This window comes from Triturus cristatus, chromosome 2_1 (genome assembly GCF_964204655.1).
Source record: "Triturus cristatus chromosome 2_1, aTriCri1.1, whole genome shotgun sequence".
Classification (NCBI taxonomy): domain Eukaryota; kingdom Metazoa; phylum Chordata; class Amphibia; order Caudata; family Salamandridae; genus Triturus; species Triturus cristatus.
In genome coordinates this window covers 504,889,255-504,901,502 of record NC_140581.1, presented here as the reverse complement: position 1 = coordinate 504,901,502, position 12,248 = coordinate 504,889,255, and the positions used below count along the sequence as shown (strand labels likewise).

The following is a 12,248-nucleotide window of genomic DNA, read 5'->3' as shown; positions in this document are numbered from 1 at the left end:
ACTCATGATACGGGATGGGCACAGATCTCATCCCTTTCCTTCAGTTGTGGGCAAGGTGCCAGGCCAGTGGCCTTCCTTTAAACGTGCTATCTTCTATAAAGTCACAGGCTGGTCAACTAGAACTTGTTCACACTAGCTCATATTTCAGCGTTTACGGATGCAATCCTCAAAACACTACTCGCTGAACTACGAAGGAAAGAGGGTTGACTGGACAGCATCTGAAACAAACATGGGGAAATGGTCAGAACATACATCTAGTTGGACAAGAACTGTTTTCATATGCCATTCTTCATGAAAACAAACCCTGGAACCCTAGAAAGAAGAACTCCCATTCTTTATTTACACTCATAAATGTTACCTAAATTCATAATGTTTTCGGAGGAAAGCAAGGGCTCCTATTTTTGAACACTGAATGGATTTACATAGGGAGAGTCAATAGGCAGGTTCACTAGGAGTTTATGTAAAATGATCTATGCCCCTGGACTAGTATCAACATCCACCAATACCAGTGTCTTCATTGGATGGTTAATGGAGGGTTGTAATCATCCCCCTAACTCCATACACAAAGATGTCTATTGGTACAGAGAGATGTCACTACCAACTATGAAGTCAATGCTGTGGTTTGCAACTGTTGTCAGTCTCAATCATCCCTTCATAATGACACACATCATCATAACTGCTGGGAAAGGGGTAGCTAGTAGGAAATCATACATTTTCTATAGGAAGCAAGTGGAAAAATAAACATGTGAAATGGGTGACAGATAGGTGTGAAAGGGGATGGGTATGCTTGATATAAACCCTTCCTTAAGAATTATAGAACTTTGCTGGGGGACAGGAGTAAAACATGTGAAGCATCTCTCTGGGGATTCAAGACATACGCTTACTTGGTCAGGAAAAAATGCCAGGACGATCACAATGATGAGCAGGCAGGGTAGACAGGTTTGAGCCATGGAAAACACTGTTTCCTATGTAGGTGACAACTGCTCCATTTGGTTGGATGATTTAACAATGCGCTGCCAGAGTACATTAGACAAACCACTTGTCATAGGTGATGACAATGGTTGGGTAGCCCAATGTCAGAAAAGATACTACTTCTCTCTGGCCCTACCCCGCGGATTCCAACTGGGTGCTCAGCCCGGGTGGTGTCAGAGGGTTTTCAGTACCTTGGGGTGTATGTGACTAGAGATAAAGAGGTGTTCTTTCAAAGAAACCTGGAACCACTTCTGGCGCGCCTAGCAGCGGATGTTTCTCATTGGCGATCCTTGCCTCTGTCTCTGATGGGGCGCGCGGGGCTCTTCAAGATGCTGGCTTTACCGCGCCTCCTCTATATCCTACAGAACTCACCGTACCCAATCCCAGGGGGGGTGTTCTGGCGTATTTCACAGATGGTGCGGACCCTGCTTTGGGACGGAGGGAGCCCTAGAATAGCGTTGGGTAAGCTTACAAGAGGGGTATACGACGGGGGGCTGGCCCTCCCGGATGTCCGTCTCTATTACTGGGCCTCCCAGCTACAAGTAGTTAATGAGTGGGTGTACGCAACGGGGTCGGAGCCGGCGTATAGGGTTGACAGGCATGTTATGCCAGGAGGAAACTGTGAGCAGCTGTTGTATTCGAGGAGGAGATGCAGGGACCTCCCATCGCATACCGGGGTGGTCATACAGTGCTGGCGGGAGGCCCATCAGTTTCTTGGGTGGGCAGGCACCCTCACGTGTCGGACGCCGCTCTGGTTTGGGGACCAACTACCAGAGGTCGCGAGACTGACCGGTTTCAAAGGATGGCGATTGATCGGGATAGATTACCTGGGAGATGTATGGAAGAGGGGCGCCCCCAGATCCTTTGATTATTTCCAAAAGGAGTATGGCATGCACAGTGCTCAACACTTCCATTATCTGCGCCTCATGCATGCCCTGGGTTCCTACCTGCGACGAGGCTCCTCGCTCCCCGAGTATTCTCCCCTGGAGGATAGGCTCTTGCTTGACCCCATACCGGGGAAGCTAACGGCCACCATTTACCGTAAGCTCATTAATAACATGCCTGACCCCCTCGTCTCCTTGCGGGCTAAGTGGGAGGGAGATATAGGCAGCATGGATGACGAGGACTGGCAGGAGGCCCTGCAGGGCCCTCGCGAAATTGCCATCCGGATGCGGTTTCGCCTCATCCAATTCAAAATCCTGCATAGGGTTTACTATCCACGGACAAACCTATTTTCATGGGGCAGGGCGCTGTCGCCTCTGTGTGTGAGGGGCTGCCGGGAGGAGGGCACGTTCTTCCACATCTTGTGGGAATGTCCGAACATAGTACCTTTTTGGACCCGGGTGACGGACACTATGGCGAAGGTGGTGGGTGTGCCGGTCCCATTGGAGCCCAGGTGGCTGCTACTGCTGATCAAGGGAGACACGGACTGGTCCAGGTATCACGATATCTGGCTGGCTACAGCGGCTGGGGTGGCAAAACGGAACATTGCGAGCGCCTGGGGGGCGGTTGCGCCTCCACAATGGGACCAGTGGCTCAGGGACCTGGACTGGTGTCAGAGGGCGGAGGAAACAGTCTATAAATCCTGGGCTGTGTGAAGAAATGGAGGAGGGTGTGGGGCCCATGGTGCAGATTCCGAACCTTCAGAGGCGGTGGGGGGCAGCTGTAGCGGGACCTTTGGGTAACTCTCCCGATCCTCAACTCTGTAATGTACCACTTTTGGTTTATGTGCCTTTTGCTCACTGCTTTGTCATGCATATGATCTTGAGCTATGTTAATAAAAAAAGATGTTTAAAAAAAGAAAAGATACTACTTACTGGTATGGGGTTCCGAAAACGTATTCAAGGTGTTGCAAGCCCCACAGTGCAAACCAGACATGGACGTGATTTGATTTTTAGTTTACAAAATATTTTAATAGTTCAGAAGCCTATAGAGGTTTCCTCAATTGATCATTTTGTATGTCATTCTCAATGTTGGTTGAATTTACCCAGGACCTCATCATGGATGAGGGTTCACATAAAAGTGTTAAGAGGAAATGGAATAAAATTATCCCAGATAACCTAAGTACTACTTTCTGTAATACTTTAAAATTGTTGGGGAATTCAGAAGTGGGTACCGAGAACAATCAAAATACAGTCTACTTGGGGGCGTGGCCAAGATGGCGAAAGACGTGTCTCGTTCGTCTCCCCGCTCCCGTCCGCCGATCCTCTACCCAGCGCTCCTGGGTAGCGAGAGACCCCAGGATGTGAAGGGGAAGCAGCGTGATTATTGTGACGAGCCACAGATACAGCAGTGGAGCTAGAATCGCCAAGAAAAGAGCTCGACAGATGCCGAGAGGGGCTGCCCAAAATGGCGGCGAATACCCCGAACTTAAAGCAGGGGAGTGTCCGGAGGACGGGCCGAGACCAGTGTGAACAGACCTGCGGGGCTCCGGAGACTAACTGCAGCGCAGGGAGAGTCCCGTCAAGGACTTCCCTTGGAGAAGGGATCCACGCCCGTAAGCCGCGCGACAGCGGCGGCTTCGGTGAGGACGGCGTGGCGAGGCCCGAGTGCACAGCCGATGCAGGAGGAGAAACCCGGACTGCGGATCGCTCAGTCAGAGCAAGGCGGTAAGAGACGGCAGCACTTGGAAGGCCACACTTGAGGCACAACAGAGGGAGGAATTCAAGTAGGGCTCTAGTAAAGTGGAGCATGAAGAAGGAGGGAAACGCCCTATTGCACCACCAGATAGTGCAGTTTAGACCAGCTCCCTACAGATACACGCAGTGGTGAACTAAGTGGGACAACGGACCAGGACAGTGGGCGCGAAGGTCCCCAGGACTGCAACAGGCTCTCAGACCAGGTGGGCAAACAGAACACGGGAGCCAGGCCTGCTGCACGTCCATCGACAAAGGTGTAGGCATGAAGGGCGCATTTATTAGGCGATTGGTGCATGGTGGTTACTAGCGAAGAATAGCACAGGGGCTGGCGGATCCTGCAGAGACAAAGTAATCAATAGCAGATGACAGGCACGCCCAAATCGCCGCATTGCCCTGGGCCAAATAGCATCCACTAAGCCCACACTCCCTAAGACTTGAGACAAGGGGATAACCTGAGGAGAAGGAGGAGTAACTTGGTCCACAGGCTGCCTGGGAGTCTAATCTGACAGCAAGGGGCCCCGTGCACAGAGGTGGTAATCCTGAGACACTATCATACTAGTGGAAAGTGCCGCGAGAAGGAGGCCGGAGGGAAGCATCGCAGGAGCAAGCAGAATCACTCTAAAAGACCCTACGTACATTCAACGGGAGTGTACCCCACTACCAAATTGCTGAAACAGCTGCACTAAGCTTGGATCAGAGATGTCTACAACACATGGCAAAAAAGACAGAAACGTAAAGGACATGTTCACTAAGATTTCAGGCATGCGGGGGAGACGGGAGAGAATCGCCAACTACGACAGGGGGACAAGAAATGGAGAACGTTCAGGAACAGGTCACGCGCACCTTTTTGGAACATCTGTTCTCCGCTCTCGGGAAGGCCTACAGGCTCTTAGAGGGCACTTTTCAAAAGAGATAAAGGAACTGCGGCAGGACCTTGCCGCAGAAGGGGAAAGAGTCGCCAGCATGGAGGAGCATAAGATGGCCCAGAATGAAGAGGTGGAACAGTTGCAGCAAGATGTACTTCGCCCCCGGGGGCCAATAGATAGATATCCAAGCCCATGCGGAAGATTTGGAGAATCGTTCTCGAAGAAATAACATACGAGTTAAGGGTGTGCCTCCTAAAGAAGAAGGAACGGATATCACTCAATACCTCCAGGGCCTCTTCAGACACATCCTACAGGCGCCCCAGGATTTTGAAATTAAAATAGACAGGGCCCACAGGGTAGGCTTGCAAAGGAAAGCACCAGCGCCTCCCCCAGATATCCTGGCATACTTACCAGACTTTCAGTTGAAAGAACAAATACTAAGGTAAGCGCAAGATGGACCAACCACTGGCATATCAGGGCCACGTCATTACGCTATACCAGGATCTAGCTACAAATATACTGCAGAAATGACAGGATTTCAGGCCAGTTACGACACACCTACAGAATCAAGGCATTAGGTATTCATGGGGACACTCCTTTCGACTTATATTCAGGTGGGAAGATAAACTGCACCAAATCCGGTAATTGCAGGAAGCATGCCGCATTCTTGGTATCGAGAAACCCCAACAGGAAGACTCGGAGAATGGGGCCAAAAAGTGACAAAGAGAGTGATGGAGACGTGTTCGGGGAGGCAGACTTTTGGATACAGCGTCGAAACCAGACTCTGAGACAATCGCACAGGAGAGACAGGCTATCCTGAACTCCCTGTCCAACGAATCCTGCTCCAAAGATGGTGTTTGAACTGCTACAGGGGTCAGATAAGTGAACATAGCTGTGCCAGGCGGGCGGAACTCAAGGGAGTGGGGGGGAGATTGTTGGCCACTAGATGCACCCTACAAACTGGTTTACCAAGGGTACGCAGACTGGTTCTGCGGATCCTGGTCTATTTTAGGGTATGTTCACTTTTGTTCTAGTTGGGGCTAGGGAGGAAAGGAGGGGCAACCGGTATTCAGAGATTATGAGACTCAAGGTATTCATGAATGTTGCCAAAGAACAGGAGGGAGGCGGGGGCGAGCAGGAAGAGTGGAGAAATGGGGTATTAATCGGGGCCCAGATGAACATTAGAGGCAATTATCTGAAATGTCGCGAGAGGTAGTGAAAATTCTCACACTAAATGTAAAGGGGCTTAACAATCCCATTAAAAGAAGAGCGATCCTCTCCTAGTTAGAAAATTCTGAGGCAGATGTGTGACTCCTACAGGAGACACTCCTACTGCCAAATATCGGCATCGACTGCGCTCGAGGGCGTTCACCCAGCAGTTCTTCTCAATTGTAGAATAGAAAGAGGAAGTTGCAATCCAATCAGAAGTGGGAGATATCAAAGGAAGGGAAGAAATGGCTACAGGAAATGCGTTTGGTAAACTTATGATGGGAGGCCCACCCCCATGCATCACAATATTCATTCTTCCCGACTTGACTGATTAACAGAGTGGCAAAGGAGGTGGACATAGACCCGGGAGCCCTCTCAGACCATGACACAGTGACTATTCAGATACAGTTAGCACCACAACAGAGGAGGGTTTGATGTTGGAGGCTCAAAGAATACATGCGCCATAAGAAGGCGGAGAGGCAACAAGTCAAATCACCAAATGCATTAACGACTACTTATATATTAATGATTCCCCTGAGGTAGCCGTCACTATACTGTGGGAAGATATGAAGGCAGTAGTACGAGGAGAACTAATAGCTATCACTGCGGCGGAAAACAAAGAACGCAAAGCACTATGCGCACAGTTATCCGCACAAGTTTGAGAGCTGGAACGGGTACATAGCTGGACTGGGGCACCCAGAGTGAGGAGACAGCTAAAAGCAGCAAGGGCACAGTTAGCAGGGATAGATTTGGATAGGGCGGAATATGCAGCGATTAGACTTAAACACTCCTACTACATTGGGGGGGAATAGGACAGGGCGTTTACTAGCAAGCAAGCTACGGGGCCAAAAACAGCAGACAATGGTACACTCGCTAAAGAGAGAGGGAAAGGGGGACGCTACTGGGGATCAAGAGATAACCCAGACCTTTCAGGAGTTCTACGAGACTCTATACACAAAAGACACTCCACCCGGATGCGACTTGACATCGTACTTACAGAATGTTACAGTGTCCAAAATAACACCGGATCAAGCAAGATCCTTGAATGATCCAATATGGATTGAAAAGGTGGTCACCGCAATTTCGCAACTTAAACTGCTCAAATCGCCTGGCCTGGACGGATTCTCCGCACTGTTCTATAAAGATTTTGTCATATCCTAGCCCCGATACTGACGAGATTATTTAACTCCTTTGAGAGCCTAGGACCGATCCCTTCAACCAGGCTGGTGGTGGCAATAGTTGGTACTACCAAAACGGGGAAAGGATAAGCAGGAGTGCGGGTCATATCGACTGGTATCGCTTCTTAATGTAGATTTTAAAGTATTCACAGGCATATTGGCCACAAGACTAGGCCCGCTAATGCCGAATCTAATAGAACCTGACCAGGCAGGGTTTATTCAAACTCAGCAAAGTGGAGATAATACGAAGAGGATTCTTCACTTAACAGACAAGCCCCACCAAACGAACATGGACGCGCTTCTACTGACGGTTGATGCCGAAAAGGCGTTTGACAGGGTGGATTGGAGATTCTTGGAAAAGACAATGGTGCATTTTGGGTTGGGAGACCGGTTTTGGGAATGGGTAGGTTGCTGCTATGTAACGCCTACAGCCTCAATTAGAGTTCATGGTGTCTTCTCTTGTCCCTTCTTTATCCAAAGAGGCATCAGGCAGGGAAGCCCGTTGTCACCCCTTCTATTTGCACTATATATCGAGCCCCTAGCACAGAGGATTCGGGAAAATGCGGAGATTTTAGGGATACTGTTTGAGGGGGGGGGGGGGGGGTCACACCCTATTAGCCTGTACGTGGATGATATCATAGCGGCGCTTGAGGTACCAAAGAGTTCCCTTCCCACCTTTTTAAAGGAACTGGAGGTCTTTGGTCAGGTTTCGTGTTTTTGGACTCATGTTGGCAAATCGCTGATCCTCAATTTGAATCCAACGAGCCAAACCTCCTGGAACGAAAGTGAACAGATTTTGGGGATTTGAGTGGTGGAGTCTGTTCCATACCTAGGGCTGTAACTGGCGGATACAATTAATCAGACGATCAGATTAAACTACTACAGGCTGACGCGACAGATTACAAAGGATTTGAGTAATTGGTGGCGACATCAACTATCGCTCCTAGGGCGGGTGGCCGCTTTCAAAATTACTCTATTACCGAAAGCATTGTATTTATTTCAGACTTCGCCTGCACTCCCGCCAGAGGGGGTCCTTACCTCACTGCATCAAGAAATCAATTGCTTTGTGTGGGCCGGAGCGCGGCCATGTATGAGAAGAGAATTAGGATACATGAGGCTGGAGAATGGGGGTCTAGGGATCCCGAACTTACTTGATTACTTCAAAGTGGCCCAATTGAGGTATCTGGTGGAATGGAGTAGGCCTGAGTCTGAAAAGAGATGGCCATTCTAGGATAGAGCACCAGCGGAGATTCCTTTATGGAAGGTCCCCTTCCTGAAGAAGTCGAACAGACCCCAAAGTTTACTGAGATCACGGATTACAAAATCTGTGATGAAAGTATGGGAGGGGGTGGCTACTACAAGGAAGCTCACAACATTCCCATCACCTATGACGCTTCTGTTTGGGAACAGAGAGTACACCCCAGGAATGGAGGATAAGGCATTTCAGGCGTGGCACGACACTCCATGCAGATCAGTAGGGCACCTGTTTGATTTGACGGGAATAATTTCATTTCCACAGATAAAGGAGGATTATGGGGTCCTGGAAACGGAAAGGTTACGATACATGCAATTACGCCATTGGATACTTCAACCAGGGATACGGCCGCAGGCTAGCTGCAAACTGATGCAATATGAGAAATGGTTAATAACAAAACAGAACAACAACGGGTTGATATCAGAGCTCTAAGATATGCTCAGACAATCAGTTCTAATGCACTCCACACCTAGCCAGAAAAGATGGGTGAGATTACTTGGCAGAGTTATCTCAGAAGGAATGGGAAGGGATTTACTTTAGAGTGAAACACACAGCACGTAACGTGGCCAGTATGGAAACAGCTATGAAAATAGCTATGTACTGGTACCTTACACCTCTCCGCCTTAACAGAGGTAACCGGATTGGAGCCCTACATGTTGGAGAGGTTGTGGGGAGGAGGAAACCCTGGTGCATCTACTGTGGGAATGTCAGACTTAAACGACTTACTGGTCCAGAATCTTAGATGACACAGACCAACAATTCGACACACAGATACCAAGACTACAGTATATGTGGTGCTATGATTACCCAACCCGATAACATATCCACTCAAAAGCAGTAAGGGACGACAGATTTGGTTAGCACTGGGGGCAGCTCTCCAAAATATTCGAACACATTGGGGGACATCAACACCACCCACTTAGGTAGGCTGGCTACATAGTATATGGTACATCCTAGGAATGGAACATATTACTGTCTCCTTGACTAGGTTCTGAAAATGCATTTCAGAAGGTGTGGAAACCTTTTTTAACGTTGTTGTCGACAGAGTTTAACGAGATAACTTGCCCTAAGTGCCTAAGAGTGCTACGCTTAACGGATCTGAGTTAGAGACTCAAATCCCTCAGAACAATCCAACTGCGCTACCTCCGAGCTCTCAATGAATACAGTATGAGTACTAATAGGATTACCGGTAGGGGAGGTGGGGAGGCGTTATGATAGTTTGCAATTTATTGGTTTATCTTTCAGAGCTGGTACTTGCGATACAATGACGATACGCATACTGTGACAGAAACAATTGTATGAAAACTGTATTAAGAATGTAATACGAATATTGAATTTTCAAAGATTTACGTTGTATGTAAAGCAATTTAGAGTATATTGAAGAAAGATGATGTATCACTCTCCCATTAATGATGATAATAAAAAAAGATTTAAACATAAAATACAGTCTACTTACTACTGCTTTGAATTAGATTGCGTTTTTACAAGCAAATTCCTGTAAATTGAAGCTAATTAAACAGTAGTGAAGTCTCCACTTAAGCGAAAGAAGGAAAAAACATTTGAAAAAAATTGGCACAAATAATTATAGTCCACAAGATAGAAGAAGATACTACTAAAATAAAAGACCCTTATGGCCGATAATATTTGAAAATACGTTTTTAAATCTCTTGGCTCCCATGCAAACTTGAGAGGCACTGCTAATGAGGTGGTACTTCTCTAGCTTTATTGGATACTCATCTTATTTACACAATAAAGCTGAGAAAAGTTCAAGGCATGTCACACAGTTGATAAAGATAAACTACAAAATGAGGGATCTGTTTCTAATGTAAGGTTTGATCACGTTCACCCTCTTTCTACAACTGATTAATAAATGTAATGTTTAAGAGTAATCTATCCGGTTTACCACTGAATATTTGCCCAGCAAGATTAATCTTTGCCATTAAAAAAATGTTTTGCTACGGATCTCACTGATTAAGCATTTTTAGTCAGTAATCGTCTGATCTAGCCTAGAAAAATACCGTAGCTAGACTAAACTTTTGTAATTCTTTAAGTTGACAAGTTAGTTGAAAAAATCCCTCTTACATCACAGCTCCTATATTATGTAGAACGTTTAGGTCTAATAAATGGTGCTAAAGGGGGCTTCTAATCAGATATGAGCACCGAGACAGTGGTTACATCTGCTGTAGATGATTTAGGGACAATAGTGGATGGAGTGGTGTCAGCTCGGTAATACTTTTGTTGTGCTCAACTGCCTTTGGCCATTCTACACTACCATTTCGCTTAGAAAAATATTTGTTCACGGACATGGCACTCCGGTGGATAAAAACTTTTCTTACTGACAAACTTAAGGCAATCCAACTAAATATAGACAAGTCCGCAGTGGTGTTCCCCAGACTTCACATTTGCCTCCTTGTGCTTAATTTTCACAGGCGAGCAATGAAAAAGGGGGCAAATTCCATGCTTATGGGGTGTAAATATATAGTGAAACCCTCCTGGTCAGCTAGTTTCAGAGGACAGAACAGATCACTACTACTGCACACACTATAGCCTGGCAATAGTGAAATAAAGCAGTACATATGCAGACTGGCATATGTGCAAGCTATTCTTCCCTGATGCTAAACCAAGCCAGTCTTCACAATATTCAAGTTTGCCTAAGTCACTAGAAATGAAACTCCGTTTGAGTTTGGTTTTTGCAGGTCTCTGGAGCAAAGAATTGCAATTCAAACCAATCAGAACTGGGAAATGTGAGGCATGTGGTCTGCAAGCCAGACAGAGCTCAACAGAAGACAACCACTGTGAGGAAAAAGCCAGCAACAAATGAAAAGAACGACTGGGGTCAACCATTACCCTCTGAAGTCATTAAAGGGAGGAAAAAGTTGAACAGTCCAGTAACATGGGTGGGTGTCCCTGGTCTCAACCCCGCTGTCCCCAACAAGCTGAGACTCTGTTTATTCCCAGGGTCTTTGAATTAGTGTGCCCTTGGCATCATCATCAAGAGGGGGAATGGTAGGGAGCTGCCTGCAGGCAGCGTTGGCCAGTATCCAGGCCTCCTATGACCATACATTTCTACGGCAGAGACCAGTCTGAACAATAAATCACTCTGCAAGAGCTCCTTTTCAGGGACCAAATTAAATTCACCTAGGTAACAAACCAAGAACTTTAGACCAGCCTCAACCTTTCAATGCGGACCAGCCGCTATAGTTTTTATCCTCCTGTTGTGAGAATTATCGTACCCCAGAGAGGGTGAGGTATAGTCCAGCCCTCCCTGTTGTCTGAGATGGAGGGAACCCTGATTATTGGAAAACATAGAGCGACCAGTATATCCCAACAGACCAAAGTAGATTAATACCCAGTAGGATCCAGAAATGGCAAACCCACAAGGGCAAGGGAGACCCACATGCACCTGGAACCCAAGCTCATACAACAGGGGCCAAAGTTCTTGCCATTATAGAAAGATTCAGAGACCTTGGAAAATAAGATAGATCTTATTTCACTGGAGAGGAACCTACTGAGAGCAGAACTGCATTAATACAAGCTACAGATCACTGGAAAGTGAAAAATCAGTGAAGGACTTGAAAACTGAAGTGTCAGACCTCAATACATCGGTCAGATACTTATTAGATCTTGCCCAGCAGCATTAGTACAGATTGGAGGATGCTAAGGAGCACTCGCGTTGAAGAAACCTCACTTTTTTTTTTAACCTATATTTTTCAGTTTTATTATAAAAAATACAGCAGCACTGAATGACATAGTAGGTATACAATCAGGCACCAAAGGGTCAGGGAAGTATGCAATTCTCCCAACTGTTCCCACAATAACTTGTTCTGAGGCTCCTGACACTTAGCCTCCTACACAGACATAAACATGCGTTATAATCCAGGTTCCCTGTTATGAGACACCCACTCCATCTGCGTTCTCCCCCATCAGATTCCCCATTTTCGATATATGCTTATCATCAGAAGAGGTTATAGCCACTTCCGGATCTAGAAATGCATCACACAGATCCTTCCATTCTATTACTTTGTCATCCCGTCCGGCAAGCCTAATGTCTGCTACGGACAATTCGGACACATCACTACGCCAACGAGTGAAGTCATGGCTAGAACAAAGATGTGCAGTAATGGGTCCA

At 47.0% G+C, this 12,248-nt stretch overlaps 1 protein-coding gene across 2 annotated transcripts in view; it reads right to left on the bottom strand.

The window, feature by feature from the left end:
- RAD17 (RAD17 checkpoint clamp loader component) overlaps positions 1-12,248 on the bottom strand; it is a 472,816-nt gene that overhangs the window by 363,311 nt on the left and 97,257 nt on the right. The window lies entirely within an intron of this gene.